We start from the raw sequence: 21,954 nt of genomic DNA, 5'->3' as shown, positions 1-21,954 counted from the left end.
CAAAATAGTTTATTTAATGTTTGAATGTATCGATTGTACTTTGATTATAATCACTTGTTATTCTTTATATTTTATATGACCAAATCCATTTGTAAACTGATGTGTGTCTAAATATTAAGATAAAATGTCATATATTGCAGTAACATATAATCACATAAAGATATACACCTTGCTCAACATGTTACAAGGTGAAATGAAATTAACAGCAACTTTTCGTTAAAAACAGTTTCTGTTACCGTTCTTAGAAAATTTATAGAAAAATCATCAAAGCTTTAAATCCAAATCCCAAATTTTGAGAGTTTGGAATATGAGTCTAGTTTGTTCGTAAATTTTATCATGATTTTTAGTGATCTCTAACAGAGGTGAAAAGGTTCATAATCACAGACTGGTCCGGGTTTGCCTCTGAAATGACAGGCAGTTTTGTAAAAATCACCATAAATTGTAGAAAAATCATATGGAGATGTGCAAGTAGTCATTTTAAAGCTAAGAGTTTGAACTACTTGCACCTGAAACAGTTTTGAAAACTAAAATATTTAAGTTGACCAAAACAGTCCGTGATTAACGTCCATCTTTTCTGATGTAATCTGTTAGAAAAAGTTTAATTGTGTTCTTGATGATTTTACTTGTATTCCCCCCTTAAAACTTAAGAAAAACATGTAAATGTATGGGTATGAACTCACCTTATGGGGTTTCAGTAGATGAAAGTGAGAGAGAGGAAGTGTTCAACTCAAGAACACTAAGAAGATGTCTTGATGATTCGAGAATCTAACACCGAATAAGATGGAACTTGTGTAAGATATCAATGATTTGAGTAGAATGGAGTTTAATAATTATGTGAATGATGAAGATACTTACTAATTGAAGAAAGAAATCCCTGGAGAAAGCCTTGAAGTTCTTGAAGTTAAGAGAAAAGATGAGAGAATTTTGGAGAGTGTTCTTGGTTGCTAAGTGTAGAATGAAAGAGTTTTATGGAGAATGAGGAGAGAGGATCAATCCTCCAGCTCTTAGAACGTGGGAAGAGCTAGAGATTGGCTGTAAAGGTCCACTAAGGAGACAAGGGGTAGTGGGAAAGAGTGGCTAATCATAGAGTGAGGTGGTAGTGGTTTGCTTTTGCCATAAATTAAGGAAAAGCAAATATTCCCTCAATAATTAGTTCAATCACCAATTCTTTTAATATATTTTATAAAAACCCTGGAGATTTATATATTTTGGGGCCTTAGTTTATAAAATAAAGTTTTGGGTGAAAATCCCACGTTAAAATAATGAAAAACGGAGTTAAAACGAAGTCGTAGTCGAAAAACCGGTAAAAAGGAGCTGTCTGCGGACCTTCGGACCCTCGGACCCTCGCTTCGGATCTTCGGACCCTCGCTTCGGATCAGAGGCCTCGGATGCGAGGCTTCGGATGAGAGGCTTCGGATGCGAGGCTTCGGTCCAGAAGCTTCGGTTTCGGATCCTTAAAGCTATTTTACTCGTTTTTACCCCGTTTCAAGCGATTTTTGACCCGGTCAAGGGTCGAGATGACCCAAATGATTACAAAAAGTTAAAGTAACTTTTGAGAGAGATTTGGGAGAGATTTCAAATAGAAAGAGATAGAGTGAAAACGATTTAGAGAGGTTTCGTTTGTGATTAATTTGAGTGTCCGGCTTCACAACGCAAGGTTCGTAAACCCCATTAAACCGTGTTTTAGTGTCTTACACAATCCCGATGATTGTGTAATAGTGTTTTATCGCTTTGGTTCGTTGTTTAGCACTTGTTAAGGCTAAGGAAAATCAAACACATGAACTTTCCAAATGATGATTTCTCATTAAAATAGCGAATTGTATAGTGATTTCATAACGTAAACCCTAGCATACAAGGGTTATTGGAGTTGACCGGTTTGACTTGTTGACTTTGAATTGACCGAAATTTGACGGTTGTCACAAACGGTAAATTAAAACTAAAGACTAATTTTATCTAAATTAAATAGTAAATATGGGTTTTCTCTAGTTTTACAAGACTAGAAACTTACTAATACTACTTGAGCTAAGAACTAGAAAAACAAGGATTTAACTGAATTCAATAATAAAAGGGACTTCTGTTTAGTTCAACTCAATTGATCCTATGGTTGATATTATGGTAATAGTGCAATGGATTAATTCTTCTATTGGCTACCGATTCAAGTGATTAGCCTTGCGTTCGCTACGATAATCCTTAGAAAACAAACTAACTCAAACAGTGATCAGTTGTCTAATTTAATTTAATTCACTAGATTATTTATTCGGGTTGAATCCATGCTGGGAACAATCTCTCTCCGCTTGAATGTTCTCGCTTCCCTTGCCTTAACCCGGCATTAAAAGGGTTACGCGGCATGGATTCGCCGATTGACGAATCGGATCTTGGCTCGCTGTCCCACCGACGAACCAGTCTAGAAGTCGGGGGGTTTCCGTATCCGTCTCCGCGGAGATCTCCAGATCTTTAAACTTGTAATAGCTAACTAAATTGGTCCTTTAGTTAACCTCTTGCTGATGGTCATCAATCAAGCTCACACATGAATTTACCTAATTTTTCTATTAATTCTAGTTTCACGTTCGTTAGTCCTAGACATATGATAAAGTGGTCACATAAACATATGGGGTTGATAATTAAAAGATGTTCATACTATTCAATTATCTTCCTATTAACAGAAAATTAGTTATCATTCACACATAAGGTTCTTTAACAAGCTAGAATCAACAAAATCACCAATATTAAATTAATCCTACCATAAAATCAAACCATAATATCAATTTTGTATCCCTAAACAGAAGTTAAAGAGTTTTAGCTCATGATTGAGGTAATTAACAGCAATAAAACGAATTCTAATTGTCTAACCATAATTGAGAAACAATAGATTAAGTAGAATGATGAGAATGTGCCTCAAATCTTCTTTGGAATTGGATTCTAGGTTGTATCTTCGTTCTCTAGGGTTCTTCTGGCTCTTCAATCGCAGCTTGCTTCTCCCCAAAGGTTCCAGAAGTCCCTCAATCGGATTAAGACCCGCTATTTATAATTATCACAAAACAGGGGCTACTCGGCGAGTAGGTCGTGGACTCGCCGAGTACTAGTGTGAAATCCGTGTTCGGCAAGGAATCTTGACTTTTCTTTCGGGAACATTCTAATGAACTCGCCGAGTACGTGCGTGGACTCGCCGAGTAAGTGTGTAGTTTTCCCTTTTCCTTCATTCTTTGGTCTCTAATTGCTTCTCCTTTTTCCTTCTGCTTCCAAGCATGTCTTTTGGACTGAAAACACAATATAAGCATTATTAAGTACCTTTTGTCCATATTATGCATATAATTAGCCAAAAATGAATAGAAATATATGTTAAACATATGATTAATTATGCACATATCAGTTAGTCTTGATAAGAATCTGCACTGACCCTTGATAAGAAATGGTTCTTGACAAGAGAGTCTTATATGTCAAGAGGACAGTGGGAGTGTCATATGAGGTTGGATTTGTCACTAACCTTGTCTTGTGATTATGGTTTTGACAAATTCACATGGATAGGAACTCATTCACCACAAAATCTAAGTGTCATAAGGTTTCTCTCCGATTCATGAAAATGATGGTGAGGAAACGCTTTCACTAAGTAGATTTTAAGTAGATAGCGATTGTGTTATTTGCATTCTCAAAGTCGTTAGTAGAGCGTGTGTGGTTAACCGGCACACTAACATGGACTTGTGAGAAGTGGCAAAGGTATAAACAATTGAGACTATGATTACGGCATCCCTTTTCATAGTTCTAAAATTGTTTAGACACACATATGAGCTATCTAAGGAAAGGTGTATGAATTTGATAAATTCTTATCAAAGCATCTCGTATCAGAAAACTGAACTTTGTTAAGGAAGTCAATAAAGTATTGATTTCTAGAAGTCCAGCTGATTTCTGAGTACATGTCAAAGCTAGTGGGAGCATAAGTGTTGTGCTAATAATTATCATGTAAGTGGGAGCATGATCATTATGTTAAGTGTTAATTATAGAAAACAAAAGGTTTCAATTGGGAAAATTTGTTTTGCTATAATTAAGGGAGAGTAAATTATACTTCATTTCAATTCTAAAAGCTTAGATTGAGATTTTGATCATCTTTAGTCAAGGATATATATATGAATTTTATGTTGGAATGGCCAAACATAAGGAAACTCTATATATATTGCGTTTTCAAAATTCGATTATGATTACGACATCCCTCTTCATAGTCAAATTTTGAAAACATGGCAAATAAAAAATATTGTAGCAAAAGACTGGTCTATGATCACGTCTTTATGTGAGACATCATGAATCGTGTCCCATATGCTTCGGATATAGGATCGATTGCATGTGCTGTAATATTTATCCTTTCTAAATTTTCCGAATGCCTAAGGCATTAAGAGGAGAGAAGATCTAGACTTGGATATGACTAAAATGATTAAGCAATTGTCGAGGACAATCTGAGGTTTACCAAAGATTGGTTTCTCATGGACAGTTGGAAGTATAAGTATTAATTTTGGAAGGACCATATTGACATATTCGGAAAAGAGGTAACTCTTGTTCAGAAGTAATAGTCAAAATGGGAATCTGGAAAGGTTTCCATAGGTGGAAGTTGTTCTTCAAATCTTTGTAAGATTAGAAAACTTAATGTAAGAAGGATGTTCAAAGGAATGTACTTTGAATGTGAGACTTCGTTTCCATGGAATTGATCTCCATTGGAATACTCTGTAATGTCTGTTGACAAGTCTTTGTGACTTTGTGCATAGTCATTACGAGAGGATCAATGCATATAAGTTTAACAGATTTCGTTAAATGGTAGGAATTTGGAATTCTTACATTTACGATAAAGATTTGGGATTGTGAAATGAGCATCATTGGAATCATGTTCAATTGATCTACTTCACAAAGTAAAGATCATAGATAAACATAGTGTGCATACTTGGTGTATGGCATGACTAGTGTTTAGAAAACCATAGTTTACATGCTTGGAGCATGGGACAACTATTGTTTTAATTCAAGTATAAAGTTGATTATTTGAAACATTATACAATGAATAATGATTAATCAATATGGTGTTTAAATAAAAGGTGTTCTATTTACTCTCAAAGGTGCTTGGGACCATAGAGTGATTAGTATTATTCTTGTGTTTCACTTTGCATGTTTTGACTTCCAGAATAACTAGGTTATTCTTTCCGAATGACTAAGTTATTCAAACCATCCACAGTCGATAATACGTTGGAAGTAGGTATTAAGGCAAGACTGTCATGAATCGGGTTTGTAGATGTCCAAGGTAGTGGACATAGTAAGAGTTACTACAATATTCATGAGTACTCCTGGAATAGGGATATTGGATTCAACCCACGCTCACTTGAATCACTTCATGGATTTTATCACGAGTGATCGTGAGACGATAATATCTTATATTCTTCAAACCTAGAGATATGACTTGTTGCCTATGAGTTGGTTATACATTGATTGCACGTAAACGCATTTGGTAACTCGATGTTATAAAATGTGCCTTTGTGTATGATTCAACAAGTAGTAGAACAAGCATATGAGTCGAAGTTTATCCATTCCTTTTACCCTTGGAGGGATAAAAGCGATATCTGTGGGCCCCTCGATGATTTGGTGATGACAAACGTAAGTGCTCGGCCGGGCCTGGACTGATTTGATTTGTTCAATTAGTCAGTCGTCATAAATCGGAAATCGGGAAACAACAAATGGACAGAGAGAATGATTATAATCCATGTCTCAGTCCATATGATATCTATAATGGAGGAATATATGATCCCTTATCTAATGAACGCGTCATTGATTTGTTCATAGTTCGACAGCGGCTTTAAGAGCTACGATTGCTAGTCGGGTTTTTGGAGTCATATGCAATAATAATTTTAGACTTATCCAAGTGGGAGACTGTTGGATTAGGTGTCTAAGCCCATAACTATTATTGGTATGTATTCGACCCGAGAGTAGCATGGTCCATTTGGGTTGCATATCATCAGGACAATTTGTTAGGATGGACTTTTGAGAGAAGAGGTTATATATGATTTATTAATATATTATAAGTTCTAATATATTAATATGAAGTCATATGTTTTAATTAGTATTGATCAAGAATTAATTTGGAATTAATTTAGTGATCAAAAGAGACTAATTAAAACTATGGGGACAATTATGGTAATTAGTTATATTTATATGTGTTGGGCTTATGATCCATGTTGGACCAAGTTTATGTATGGATACATAAAGAGTTGGGCCACATGAATCATGGATCATAAAACCCATGGATATGGGTTTGGGTTATACCCATGACTATTAGAATTCAACACATATAAATACATATGTTATGACCTAAAACCGCCCACCCTAGTCACACCCTAGAGTGTGTGCATGTTCTTGGAGTTCATGAAGGTTTTAGAGTACATGGAGATTCTCTCTCAAGTCCTACCTTTGTCCTTGATGTGTTGTGACTTCATTTGAGGCTTCCACACTATTGGGGCTAAGTTTTAAGGCCAAATACATCAAGACTTCCAGCCACACAAAAAGGTATGTTACACTATCTAGTATTTTATGTAGTTTGTATGACAATTGCATGCTAGCTATAGATTCAATACCTTGGAAACCATTTGCATGTATAATTAGTGAAAACATAGGTCCAAGGTATTTAGGGTTGTATGTGCACCATAGGATGTTGTATTATACCAAAACCCAACACTAAGATGCTTCAAGAAGAGATGGCTGCTGCTCAAGCCCAAATTAGAGCACTTAGGGAGCATCAAACTACACTAGAGAGGCGTATGAAGGGAAAAGAGCACCATGTTACAGAATCCATTGCCCAGAACCGTACTCGCCGCAAGTAGTGTTTACACTACTTCTATTTTGATATAGACTAGGATCTCGGATATGTATACTACTTTTATCTATATGTAAAACTCCACCCTACGATTAAGTGAATACACTACTCATATGTCGTAATGCTGTCAAATTTTCCCTTATGTTGATGTAATATAGACTTATATCCAGGTCAAATTTTCCCAACTATATGTACAAAACTATATATCAATGAAAATGACAATCATTCTACTTCATTGGGAGTTACCACAATTTTCATAAACATTTTGTTTCATAACATTTTGGTTGCAGACTTAAGGCAGACCCATTATGTTCAACAATCTATTTAGCCTTAATTACATACAACTTGTATACACCAAGTGAAAATAAAAGGACATGGTATAGAATACACTATACAAATTCATTACGAGTGTTGCTATAAACGAAATTGGCTATTGTTTACTTATATTAGTAGACTTTTATTATAAATCGCTTAATAGAACACTATAACAGTCAGGATATGATGCATTTAGAACTAAGATATAGCTCGTTCCATATCACCTGACTCATAACTACCATAAATAACTTATCATCATTTCCGCATTAAATCTTGTAGAAAAAGATGCTGCCAAGAAAGAATCCCAGACGTTTCAACAATACTCCACCAACTCCACCACCGCCACCACCTCCACAATATGATTTCGCTATGTTCCAAGTTGCGGTAACTGCTCCCGTAGCAGCCGCTATAACTCAAATAAACGCAAACGTTGCCAGTGGAGCAGGAAATGGTACTAATCACTCGAACCATGGAGAAAGCCATGGACACCCTAAGGAGTGTTCATACAAAGACTTTACGAACGGGAAACCTAAAACCTTCAACGGAAGTCGAGGAGTAATCGCACTGATGCAATGGTTCGAAAAAACTGAATCAGTCTTCGATATATGTGCGTGTCCAGAAACAAGTAAAGTTAAATATGCAGCATGCACCTTCTCTGACAGAGCTCTTACTTGATGGAAGAGCCATGTCAAAGCTATAACCCTCCAGTGGAAAATTCCATGAATTGGGAAGACCTGAAGATCTTGATGTTAGAAGAATATTGCCCAAGGGGCAAAGTGGAAAAATTGGAGCATGAGTTGTGGACCCTCAAAATGAATGGATCTGACCTCGCTGCCTACACGACAACATTTTGTGATCTCTCCGTACTGTGTCCCGAGATAATTACCCCGGAAACAAAAAAGGTGGAAAGATACCTATGGGGATTGTCACCCCAGATCCAAGGGTATGTAATAGCTTCCAAGCCTACTACTTTCGACAGCGCAAAACGTTTAGCGCAACAACTCATTGACCATGGAGTCCGTCAGGGGATGATAACAACCGCTCCTGAACAGCCGAAGGAAAATGATAATTGAAGAAGGCCTTGGAACAAAAGAAAGAACAAAACAATATAAGAAAACTCCAAAAGACAACAAGTGGTGGCAGCTCACGCCATCACTGTCCCAACAACCCCAACACCCGCTAAGCAATATGCTGGGAATCTTCTGAAATGCAATAAGTGTAACTACCACCATGTCGGTGCGTGTCGGGAAATGTATTGCACGAAGTGCAACAAGAAAGGACACACAGTCTGTTTCTGCAAAGAACCAGCTCAACAAGCTGCCCCAACCGCGAATACAGGAGCGAGCCGCACTTGCTACGGATGCGGAGAAACAGGGCATATTAAGAGGGATTGCCCGAAAACAAGGAATGCAGGGGGAGTAGGAAGGGTACTGACGATGGGACATGAGGAGGCAATGGAATTTGACCTTAATATCGTATCTTTCTTTTTGCATCAGTAAAGAAAGTTTGACCTGGATGCTTTTATGTTTGCATCCACTCGCTTGAGTTCAAATCGACATCTTGTGATGTTTGGAATAAGACTGGAATTTGTCTTGTTTTCAAATCAATATCGTATCTTGATTTCTTTGAATTTCTGATTCTCTCAATGTTTCAAAGTGTTGTTCGATTTCAGCTGTTTGATTTCTAAATTGGAGTCAAAATTGACGTTTTCGTTCTTTATTCTTTTCATCGATCGATTTCAGTTGTTGATATTGAGTTCTTAATTAAACTCGTGTTTTGGAGTTGACATCGTTTTGGAGTTGACATTGGGAAATCGAACATGGACTAGTGACTACAAAGACGAACTCATGGTGAAATTGATAGTCGAAATTCTTTTCGACTGGTGTTGAATGTTTGGAGTCAACATTTATGGGGTCGAACAATCGATATGTGATTTGGGATAAGAAGTTCTGGTATTGGTGATATGGAATCAGGAGTCGATAATTTGATATGGCTGTTTGGGATTGATAACTGCAATCGAAGGCTTGAGTTGGAATTAGATGTTGATTTAGCAATGATCGACTTTGGTTTGATGTTGATGGACTGGATGAATCGATTGATGATTTCAAAGGCTGATGAATTGGAATTGGTTTGAAAGTTGACTTTTTGGAGTCAAAGTTCGATCGATTGATTTTGGTATATTGCATCAGGTTCTTCAAATTTTTCTGTGAAAATTTCGATTTTGAAGAGTTGATGGGTCAAGAAATCGATGTTTGTTAATGGCTTGATACGAAGAATGATGTACCGGAAATTGACAATTTGATGTCAACTGGGTTTAGAATCGAAAGTTTTTGGTTTGGGAAGAACTTTAAGAACGAAGGTTTGGAATTGTGGATTTTGGAGTCGACATGAGACAAAGGTTAAGAACGAAGGCTGTGAAATCGATACTTGACACACGAACTGGGAAAAATCACTTGAATCATTTTGATGTTCGTTAGTTGATTGAATGTTGATGTTGATGAACTAGAAAACAAAAGTTTGTGTTGGAGATTTTCGTATCTATGAGTTTGATTTTGGGGCTAAAGCACGAATGTTCAGATTTCTTGATGATGAGTTGCTGTTGAACGAACGAAAGTTTTTTTTATTTGGATCTTGATTCAGTGGTTGAATGATTCAGACAAGATTCAGAGGCTTCGTGTGCCTTCGTTTTCATTAAAATGGCAGTGGAAAAAGTTTCGTTGGTTTGGTGCTCTGATTGAATCTAACGAAGGGGAGAGAGAAAAAACGTCGTTAAAATCATGCTCAAAAGTTTCGTTCATATGGGCAGATGATTTCGTACGAAGGGATGAAGTTTCGTACGAAGGGAAGAAGAAAGCTTAAAAAGTTTCGTATATGGCCCTTGAAGTTTTGAGAGTTTGCCACATATTCCAAATTTTCGACAGTTAGGAGAAAATTTCGACAAATTAATGCAAAAGGAAAATGTTACGAAAATGGCCCCTAAACTTTCGATAGTTTGACACTTTTTCCAAATTTTCGACAATTAGATAAAAGTTTCGTTAGTTTTGAAGGGAAATAAAGAATTTTCGACAACAGCCCCCGGTGTTTCGACAGTTTGATACTATGGTCAAAATTTTGACAATTTTTGAACAAAGGGCAGAATTGTCGAAATTAGTCAATGAGGTTTCGAAAATTTGGCTGTTCTTACCAAAATTCAAAATAAGGACTAAAACTTTCGAAAGTTTGAAGTATTGTGCAAAAGTTTCGAAAGTAATCCCTGATGTTTCGAAATTTTGGTTGTTTATACCCAACTATCGAAAATGGGGATATAATGCTGAGAAATTGAAGAATATTCATTTTTGGTCCCTGCAGTTTGTGCGAATTTACGCTATATGCCCAGTTTCGCAAATGGGGTAGAGTTTTGCAGATTTGGCTGTTTTTGGCGCAACAGGTCCCTGCAGAATTCTGTTATTGATGGTTTTTACCCGAATTTTGGAAAATCTTGCAACTTTCACCCAAAAAGTCAAAATTTTTGACAAATTGGAAATTTTTTGAGGATTTTTCGTGATTGTTTTTCCGTGCAAGATTCTTGGTGATTCATTTTTGGTACACATCAAGGGGGAGTATTGTGAAGTTTATTCCTCGGGCGCTTCTCACCTTTAATGGGTTTTATAATCATTTTTTGATTATAAAAAGGGGGAGAATGATGGGTATTCGAAGCGGGTTTGTCGGATATTCATTTACGGATTTGAAGACCGGTGTTACTTCGAAGGGGAGTTTGGTCTTGATCGTGCTAGCTCGTTGGAGACTGAAGTCGGGACATCCAATCCTAACTTTGAGGGGGAGAATGTTAGGGTGCAAAGTCACGCTTGGATGTGGCTTACCTTTATTGATGTGTAAATGAGTTGTCTTTACTTTATAAGGAAGTGAGTGACACTCATATTTAGGAAGGAACCATTTGGAGTGTTAGACTAGAGAGAGAAATTTGTACCAACCCATTTGTATATCCTTTCTAGATCTAATATGAGCTTACACAGATTTATTTACTCCTTGTGTTCTTGAGTTTACATGATGATTCACTAGATCTTTTCTTATTCCGCACATGCCTTCATAATCAACACCACTACAATTGATACCAATTGTAGTGACTTAAGAACATGGTTTGGCATGCGGAATTAAAGATTGCACAATGAACATGGTGATTTGGGTGTTCAAGAGATGTATTGAATATGTATGGTGTTACAAAAAGGGACATAGATCTACATCTACATAAATATCACACACTCACACACTCAACTTTTACACCTCTCAAGCACACCTCTACAAGTGGACTAAACCCACCTTATATAGAGGTGTTTACATGTCTCTCTCTCACTCTCTATCTCATGAGTCAAAAGGCTAATGCACCACATGCAAGTGGGTTTTACAAAAGTCAACACATTACAAAGTCAAACATGGATAACTTTGCACCCCAACACAGACCCAACCGTGGTTACGGGTACGTTTCTCATCAATGACTCTTATGCGTGCATACTGTTTGATAGTGGAGCGGAGAGGAGTTTTGTGAGCCACCAATTTAAGCATTTACTCAATCAAACACCAAAATCATTAAACGAAACATTCACCGTTGAGATGGAAAATGGAAAGACGGAAAACACTAACGACATATATGTAGACTATACCCTCTCACTAAACAATCGTTCTTTTCAAATCAACCTCATGCTAGTCTCAATAAAAAGTTTCGATGTCATCATCGGCATGTATTGGCTATGTCCCGATCGTGCTGATATTCTATGTTACGAAAAGTCCATTCACCTTAATCTGCCAAATGGAAAAACCCTCATCATCTATGGCGATAAACCCAGTACGAACCTTCGCATCATTTCTTGCATTAAAGCTCGGAAATACCTATACAAAGAATACCAAGTATTCTTGGCACATGTCATGAATGAAAAGCAAGAAGTGAAAGACCTCAAGAGCATTCCTGAAGTCTGTAATTTTCCTGACGTATTTCGTGAGGATCTTCCAGGAGTACCTCCTACGCGACAGGTCGAATTTAGAATCGATCTTATTCCTGGAGCTACCCCAATAGCCAAATCCCCGTATCGTCTAGCACCAGCTGAGATGCAAGAATTATCCAGCCAACTAAACGAACTACTCAGTAATGGATTCATTCGACCGAGCTTCTCACCTTGAGGAGCACTGGTCCTGTTCGTAAAGAAGAAGGATGGATCATTCCGAACGTGCATCGACTATCGTGAACTAAACAAGATCACCATTAAGAACCGATACCCGCTACCACGAATAAACGATTTGTTCGATCAACTCCAAGGAGAAAACTACTTTTCAAAGATCGGCCTGAGATCCGAATATCACCAATTACGAGTCCAGGAAAGTGATGTTCCCAAAACGGAATTTCGAACACGTTATGGTCACTACGAATTTGTAGTGATGCCCTTCGGACTAACCAATGCACCCACAATGTTCATGGACTTAATGATCAGGGTATGCCGTCCTTTCCTAGAAAAATTTGTGATTGTGTTCATAGACGATATACTCATCTACTCGCGAGTCAAGGAGGAGCATAACCAACACCTTCGACCGGTCTTGGAAACATTGCGAGCAGAAAAGCTTTATGCGAAGTTCTCAAAATGCGAATTTTGGATTCAGAAAGTAGATTCCCTAGGTCACGTGGTTAGCGAAGAAGGAATACACGTAGACCCCTCCAAAATTAAAGCAATCAAGAACTGGTCAGCACCAAAAACACCAACGGAAATCCGCCAATTCTTAGGCCTTGCTGGCTATTACCGCAGATTTATACAGAACTTCTCAAGGATCACTAAACCACTTACTACCCTGACTCAGAAGGGTGTAACTTTCAACTGGGGAGAGAAACAAGAAGCTGCATTCCAATCTCTGAAACAAGCTCTGTGCAGCACGCCTATTCTATCTCTACCTGAAGGGACAAAAGACTTCGTTGTACTGCGATGCATCCAATCAAGGTCTGGGATGTGTACTTATGCAGCGAGGAAAAGTTATCGCCTATGCCTCACGACAACTAAAAACTCACGAGGTCAACTACACTACTCATGACCTTGAGTTGGGAGCACTAGTGTTTGCCCTAAAAATCTGGAGACACTACCTCTACGGCACAAAGTGCACCATATTTACAGACCACAAAAGTCTTCAGCACATATTCGATCAGAAGGAGCTAAACATGAGACAACGATGATGGGTTGAACTACTTAACGATTACGAATACGAATTTCATTATCATCTCGGCAAAGCCAATGTAGTAGCAGATGCCCTCAGTCGGAAAGAGTACTCGGGCCGCCGAATAAAGTCTCTGAGCATGACCATCCATTCCCACCTATCCACACAGATCAAAGAGGCTCAGCTGTGTGACATCCCTAAATTCACGGCCAGAAAAGACCGGTTTTAATTTATGCTTTTAAAATAATTTCAGAGTAATCCTTTGATTAAAAGAGTTGCGGAATTTTGTTCCCAAAACGAAATATGATAAAATAAGATTTACCAAAGCATTTCTTAAAGAAATATATTTTCATTATATAACAAAACTCGGGATGTCATGTTTCGATACAGACCAAAAACATAAACAAGACATTATAAGTCTTACAACAGTTATTTACAACTATTGGCCTATAATCCAAAAATCTCTCATCATCCTCCGACTATGCTCAGGGTCCACTACCTGTAACATAAAAAGCTGAGTGGGTCGGGCTTGGGAGCCTGGTGAGCATATAGGGTTTTCAACCCACAATAATAATAAACTTATTAAGTTCATCAATCAACAATAACCCTGATTACCCATTCCCGTTATCCTCACTTTACGTCCCTAAACACCTATCACAAGGGACCTAGCCTAAGGATTTTCATCGGGGCGACAACACTGCTTTGGGGGTTTCCCAGCAATTTATGTCAAATAAGGCAACCATGTGGGGGATGGAGTACAGCAAATGAACAACCAAGCTCATTAACACCTACAGGTTGCGAGCCTGCCAGCGTTCCACTGGACTGTCTAGAAAAGTCTGTGGTCGTCATCCATACTCCGCTAGATGACTGGATCACAATAACATCGAGGCCTCTCATCATTTTATTTCATCACACATCAACTATCTACCCATGTTTTACCCAACATATTTGTAGATAAAAATACATATACAGTTTAATTTATTTAAAAATCTGTATATATCATTCATTTATCATCCATCTCAAATAAATAAACAATATATATTCACATAGCATGTATTTTATATAAAATACTTCATATCTATGTGTAAGATGAAAGTGACTATACACTCACTTGATGATAATCGGGCAGCACTTCGTTTCCTAAAACGATCGTTTCTAATAAAACCGGGGGCTTTAATGAAAAATCGGGCCCTGTGAGGGTGGAGCTTCAAATCCGAAAAGATAAATTTTTCCGGGTCTTCGGGCACTTCGGGACGTGTTTCGGGTGTTGAAAATGATACCGGGGCTTCCGGGAAAGTCAAAATGATAAAAATATTGTTTAAGGGGTAAAAAGTGGCAATTTTCCAAATCTAGTCGGGAGATCTCGCAACCCCCCTATTTATAGGGTGCGAGACCGAAGTTTAGTGGCTAAGAAGACTCCATGCGGCAGCTGCGAGGCTCGGAGGTGGCTCGGATGCGAAGGCGTGTCGGAAGCTTGTAGGCGAGACGTGGCTCGCTTCGGACACCTCCACGGATGCGACACGCGCCTGATTTCGGTTGGACCTCCCTTCGGTCGTATCAGCAGCTGACACGAGGCGGACACGCGTCAGTCTTGGACTGGGCCACGCTTCGGACTCGTCATCAGCATCGGACACGGGTCAGCAGGCGAGGCGAGGGTGACGTGGCCGAACACCAGCCATGCGAAATTCCTCGGATTTCGGACTTTTCTTGATTTTTGTGCCTCGAACTTCTAAAGTCCATAACTTTTGCATACGGGCTCCGTTTTTGACGTTCTTTATATGCACGCGTAGGTAAAATTACGCTCTACAAGTTTCGTTTAGACTTCGTCGGCTAGTTTTGATTTTAATTTTTATATTATTATTTTTAACAGACCGGGACAGGAAATCCGTTAAAAATTCATAACTTCTTCATCCGACGTCCGTTTTCGTCTGTCTTTTTACCGTTGTACTACTATTTACGAGACCTTCGATTCTCGTTTAGGTTGTGTCGGCTAAGAATCACTCAATTTAAAATTCTAGTTTTTAGCTGTCTACTGCTAAGCTGAAACTTAGAAAAATCATAACTTCCTCATACGAAGTCAGATTTGGGCGTTCTTTTTATACACACTCTCGGTTTAATGAACACTACGACTTTCATTTATATTAATAAGACTAAAAAGTAGTTTATCAAAAACTCACTTTTCACGACATTCGGCACCGTGCCGGTTTTGTCGCGAAACTTCGACAGGTCATAACTTCTTCGTTATAACTCGGATTTCGGTATTCTTTATATATCCGTAATCCTTGTCACGCCCACTACAAGTTTTTTTTAATAGATATCGGCTTTATCTAATATTTATTTTCGACGCTCATTTTTATTCTTAATTAATTAAATCTTAGTAATTAAGCATAAAACACAAAATACACATAATATTCACATAATTCCTTTTCATTTCTTCAAAATGAGTTACAAAGGTTAACCTAGACTATTACATCAATATTAATGCCTAGCCTAGAAACACGGGCGTTACAATTCTCTCCCCCTTAGGATGATTCCGTCCCCGGAATTACACATCAGCAAACAAATGCGGGTAGCGACTCATCATGTCACTCTTCGTTTCCCAGGTGAGATTTGGCCCATTCGTATGTTTCCAACGCACAAGCACTAAATCGACCATCTTGCGTCACAACTTCTTAGTCTCACGGTCAACGATTGCCTCAGGTTCTTCAATCAACCTCTTGTTTTCATCCAACCTTAATTCAGAAATGGGAATTATGTCGGGCACATCTCCCGTGAACTTTCTCAAATAACACACATGAAAGGTATTATGAATACCCTCCAGTTCTTCCGGTAATTCTAGCTTGTAAGCTTGATTCCCGATCCTCTAAAGAACTTTAAATGGTCCAATAAACCTTGGACTCAACTTTCCCCTTTTACCAAATCTTATAAGTCCCTTCCACGACGAGACTTTAAGTAAAACCGAATCTCCAACTTCGAAGGATATCGGTTGTCTTTTCTTGTCAGCATAACTCTTTTGTCGATCTTGAGCTGCCAACATCCTTTCTCTAATCACTTTCAACTTTTCAGCAGTCTGATGGACTATTTCAGGTCCCACAAACTGCTTTTCCCCAGCTTCCAGCCAACATGACGGCGTTCGACACTTTTCTCCATACAAAGCGTGATAAGGTGCCATCTTGATGCTTGAGTGGAAACTATTATTATATGAAAATTCTACTAGAGGTAAGTGTTCATCCCAGTTACCTTGGAATTCTAGGGTACATGCTCTCAGCATATCCTCCAATGTTTGAATTGTTCGTTCGCTCTGACCATCGGTTTGCGGATGGTAAGCTGTACTCAAACACAACTTGGTACCCAATTCCTCTTGTAGACTTCTCCAAAATCTTGAGGTAAAACGGCTGTCACGATCGGATACAATCGTTAACGGAACACCGTGAAGCCTCACAATTTCCTTCACATAAGAATTCGCAAGTTTATCCATAGACCATTTCTCGTTGGCTGCTATGAAATGCACACTCTTAGTGAAGCGATCAACGACCACCCAAATCATGTCATGACCGTTCCTTGTTCTGGGCAGTTTAGTCACAAAATCCATAGTGATGTCTTCCCATTTACCCATGGGTACAGGTAAAGGTTCTAAACTCCCATACGGTTTCTGATGGTGTGCCTTAACCCTAGCACAAGTTACACACTCGGCCACATACTTAGCAACATCGAGCTTCATCGTCGACCACCAGTAATAGGGTTTTAGATCCCTATACATTTTTGTACTGCCGGGATGAATCGAGTACATGGTCTTGTGAGCTTATTCCATCAGAAGATCTCTTACTCCTCCCGTATTAGGTACCCAAATCCTATCTTTGAATACCTTCAGTCCTTGATCGTTTGTATCAAACACCAACGTTTTGCCCAAACGTTCTTCCTTTCGGTCATTTTTCCCTAAAGCTTCCTCTTGAGCTTTCTTTATACTTTCCACAATTGTCGAGAAAACTTCAATTCTCAACGCTCTTGGCCTTTTCTTTTCAAGATTCACCTTCCGACTGAGAGCATCAGCAACAACATTTGTTTTACCAGGGTGATAAAGTATCTCACAGTCGTAGTCCTTGAGTAATTCTAGCCAGCGTCGTTGCCTCATGTTCAATTCCTTCTGATTAAAGAGATATTGAAGACTCTTATGATCAGTGAAAAGTTTGCATTTAGTACCATAAAGATAGTGTCTCCATATCTTTAAAGCGAATACTACCACTGCCAACTCCAGATTATGAGTGGGGTAGTTCTTTTCATGCTCTTTCAATTGCCTCGATGCATACGCTATCACTTTATCCCTTTGGGTCAGAACACATCCTAACCCAACTCCAGAGGCATCACTATAGACTGCGAAGTCCTCAACTCCTTCAGGTGACGAAAGAATTGGTGCTTCACACAGTCTCTTCTTTAACTTTTCAAAGGCCTCCTTATGCTTTTCATTCCAAGAATAAGTAGCTCCTTTGTGGGTCAAAGCTGTTAATGGAGTAGCAATCGAAGAAAAGCCTTGGATAAATCGGCGATAATATCCAGCTAATCCTAAAAAGCTTCGGATCTCCGTAGGACATTTTGGTTGTTCCCACTTCATCACAGCTTCAATCTTTGCTGGGTCAACCATTATTCCTTCTTGGTTAACCACATGACCTAAAAATTGGACTTCTTGAATCCAAAATTCACATTTGGAGAACTTTGCATACAACTTCTCCTTTCTCAGAACTTCTAGCACTTCACGCAGATGCTTGTCATGCTCCTGCTTGCTTTTTGAATAAATCAAGATATCATCTATGAATACTATCACAGATTTATCAAGGTATGGTTTACAAACCATGTTCATCAAATCCATGAAAGCTGCTATGGCATTGGTTAGTCCGAACGACATAACCAAAAATTCATAGTGTCCATATCTTGTTCTGAATGCAGTCTTTTCGATATCCTGCTCTCTCACCTTTAGTTGATGGTATCCTGACCTAAGATCGATCTTCGAGAAATAGCTCGAACCTTGCAACTGATCGAACATGTCATCGATCCTCGGCAACGGGTACTTGTTCTTTATCGTTGCTTTATTCAGCTCCCTGTAATCGATTCACATTCTCATGCTCTCGTCTTTCTTCTTTACAAATAACACCGGGGCTCCCCAGGGTGATGAACTAGGTCGAATAAAACCTTTGTCCAATAACTCCTGAAGTTGTGTCATAAGTTCTTTCATCTCTGTGGGTGCTAATCGATACGGTGCTTTTGCTATCGGCGCCGTTCCTAGTAACAAGTCGATACGGAATTCTACTTGTCGATCAGGGGCAATCCGGGAAGATCTTCAGGAAAGACTTCCGGATAATCACACACCACCGGAATATTCTGCACCTCCTTCTTTTCCTTCTTAGCATCGATCACGAACGCTAGGTATGATGTACGTCCCTTGGCCAAACACTTTCTGGCTTTCATTAGGGAAATGATTCCAGAGTTTACTCTGCGTTTGTCTCCATACACCATAAACGACTCTTTCCCTGGCAGGTTTACTTTTACTATCTTCTTCCTACACAATATTTCGGCATCATTGGCGCTAAGCCAATCCATTCCTAAAACTATGTCGAAACCATTTAACTTGATAGGTAATAATTCCTCGTGGAACTTATTCCCATTCAAGTCAATGAGGATGTTTTTCATACGATAGCTAACAAGTACAAACTTGCCACTAGGAATCTCGACTAATAAAGCATTAACTAGTCTATCAACAGGCAAAGCTAGTTTTCTACCAAATTCATGCGAAATAAAGGAGTAGTTGGCTCCAGAATCAAACAAAATTTGTGCAGGCAATTCGTTTACGAGAAAGGTACCTGAAGCGACATCGGTTTCTTCTTTCGCAGCTTCAAGTGTCATTTGAAAGGCTCTCGCCTTCGGCTTTGGTGGAAGATTGGGCTTTGCTGCATCCTTCTTCTTCGGACAGTCTTTCAAAACGTGACCTTCTTCGTTACATCCAAAGCATACCCTCTTGTTGGATGGACACTCGTTGGCAAAATGCCCAGTCTTTCCATATTTGTAGCAAGTCACTCCCTCACTACATTTCCCAGAGTGCTTTTTCTTGCACTTCTCACACCATTTCACTTCGCCTCCTCCTCCTCCAAACTTCTTAGGCTTTGAAAATTTGCTTTTTTTGTTGGAACCTGAAGTTCCTTCAAACTTTCTCTTTTTGCCAACTTCTGCCCTCTCCAGACCCTTCTCTCTTATCTGAATCTCAACGTTCTTAGCAGCCCAGATGGCGGCTTTCAAAGTGGTTGCTTGCTTGACCATCGGACCAAAGTCCACTAGTAATCCGAGGGGAAACTTGTTGACCTTGGAGAGTTCAGTTGGAACTAGATAAGGAACAAGCTTCATCTTTTCCGTAAAACTAGCAGCGTATTCAGTAACGCTCATCTTTCCCTTCTTCAAATTCTGGAACTCGTTATTGATTTCCAGAATATCTTGCTCAGAGCAGTATTGCAATTTCAGTTGTACCACAAAGTCTTCCCAAGACATCTTGCTAGCTTCTCCCTTGGGTATCGAATCAGCTAGTAACTTCCACCAGCTCAATACACCAGATTTTAACAGAGGAATTACAAGTGTGGTCTTCTGTTTGTTGCTGCACTCACAACTTTCAAACATCGTCTCCATTTCGGAGATCCAATTCATGACTTCCACCGGTGTCGGACTTCCAGATAGACACGGTGGTTTAAATGCCATGAAGTCTTTGTAGTTGCATCCGCGTCCATCAACTCCTCCATCCTGGTTGTTTTGTCTAACTATCGGTGGGTTGGCTTGACCAAGAGTCCCACTGTAGTTCCCTCCTACTGATTGCCCTTCATTCAATTCGGGCTGTTCAACAGGTATCGTAGTTTCTTCCCTATTCTGTTTTAGTAATCGCCTTGTCTCCTCCATTTGGCGATCCAACATCATCTGTATCATTGCTTGTACCCCAGCCATCGTCATTGGCTCAGGTGCAGCTCCTACAACAGGTACTTGCTCAACTACTTGGGGTTGAGGTTGTTGATTCCTGTTTCCGTTTGTATTTGCAACTCCACTGCGAGTTCTTGCCATTATAATCTATATACAGAATAAGGCGAATTTAGGTCTTTATCCTCGATAGGTGTTTAAATTCCCTTATCACTCCGAAACGTTTACATGTTAGTTCTAATATCGTAATCGTACGCTTAGAATCCTACACACATAAGGTTTCCAGATCCGGTCGGCAACAGACCATAGATCCTAACAAATAATGGTATATATGTCAAACATATAACATTTAGCACATAAAAGCATTTTAGGCATTTTTCCTAAAATAAACTGGTGCTCGTGTCTAAAATATGGTAGACACTCATCTCACAATTATCACTTAACATTCTAAGTTGAAGTATAGAAATCCTACAATTTCTTAGTACGCTTAAACTAATGCTCTGATACCGACTGTGACATCCCCAAATTCACGGCCAGAAAAGACCGGTTTTAATTTATGCTTTTAAAATAATTTCAGAGTAATCCTTTGATTAAAAGAGTTGCGGAATTTGTTCCCAAAACGAAATATGATAAAATAAGATTTACCAAAGCATTTCTTAAAGAAATGTATTTTCATTATATAACAAAACTCGGGATGTCATGTTCCGATACAGACCAAAAGCATAAACAAGACATTATAAGTCTTACAACAGTTATTTACAACTACTGGCCTATAATCCAAAAATCTCTCATCATCCTCCGACTATGCTCGGGGTCCACTACCTGTAACATAAAAAGCTGAGTGGGTCGGGCTTGGGAGCCTGGTGAGCATATAGGGTTTTCAACCCACAATAATAATAAACTTATTAAGTTCATCAATCAACAATAACCCTGATTACCCATTCCCGTTATCCTCACTTTACGTCCCTAAACACCTATCACAAGGGACCTAGCCTAAGGATTTTCATCGGGGCGACAACACTGCTTTGGGGGTTTCCCAGCAATTTATGTCAAATAAGGCAACCATGTGGGGGATGGAGTACAGCAAATGAACAACCAAGCTCATTAACACCTACAGGTTGCGAGCCTGCCAGCGTTCCACTGGACTGTCTAGAAAAGTCTGTGGTCGTCATCCATACTCCGCTAGATGACTGGATCACAATAACATCGAGGCCTCTCATCATTTTATTTCATCACACATCAACTATCTACCCATGTTTTACCCAACATATTTGTAGATAAAAATACATATACAGTTTAATTTATTTAAAAATCTGTATATATCATTCATTCATCATCCATCTCAAATAAATAAACAATATATATTCACATAGCATGTATTTTATATAAAATACTTCATATCTATGTGTAAGATGAAAGTGACTATACACTCACTTGATGATAATCGGGCAACACTTCGTTTCCTAAAACGATCGTTTCTAATAAAACCGGGGGCTTTAATGAAAAACCGGGCCCTGTGAGGGTGGAGCTTCAAATCCAAAAGATAAATTTTTCCGGGTCTTCGGGGAAAGTCAAAATGATAAAAATATTGTTTAAGGGGTAAAAAGTGGCAATTTTCCAAATCTAGCCGGGAGATCTCGCAACCCCCTATTTATAGGGTGCGAAAC

This window comes from Lactuca virosa, chromosome 1, assembly GCF_052849685.1.
Source record: "Lactuca virosa cultivar CGN04683 chromosome 1, Lactuca_virosa_CGN04683_v6, whole genome shotgun sequence".
NCBI lineage: Eukaryota > Viridiplantae > Streptophyta > Magnoliopsida > Asterales > Asteraceae > Lactuca > Lactuca virosa.
This window is presented reverse-complemented; position numbering follows the sequence as displayed.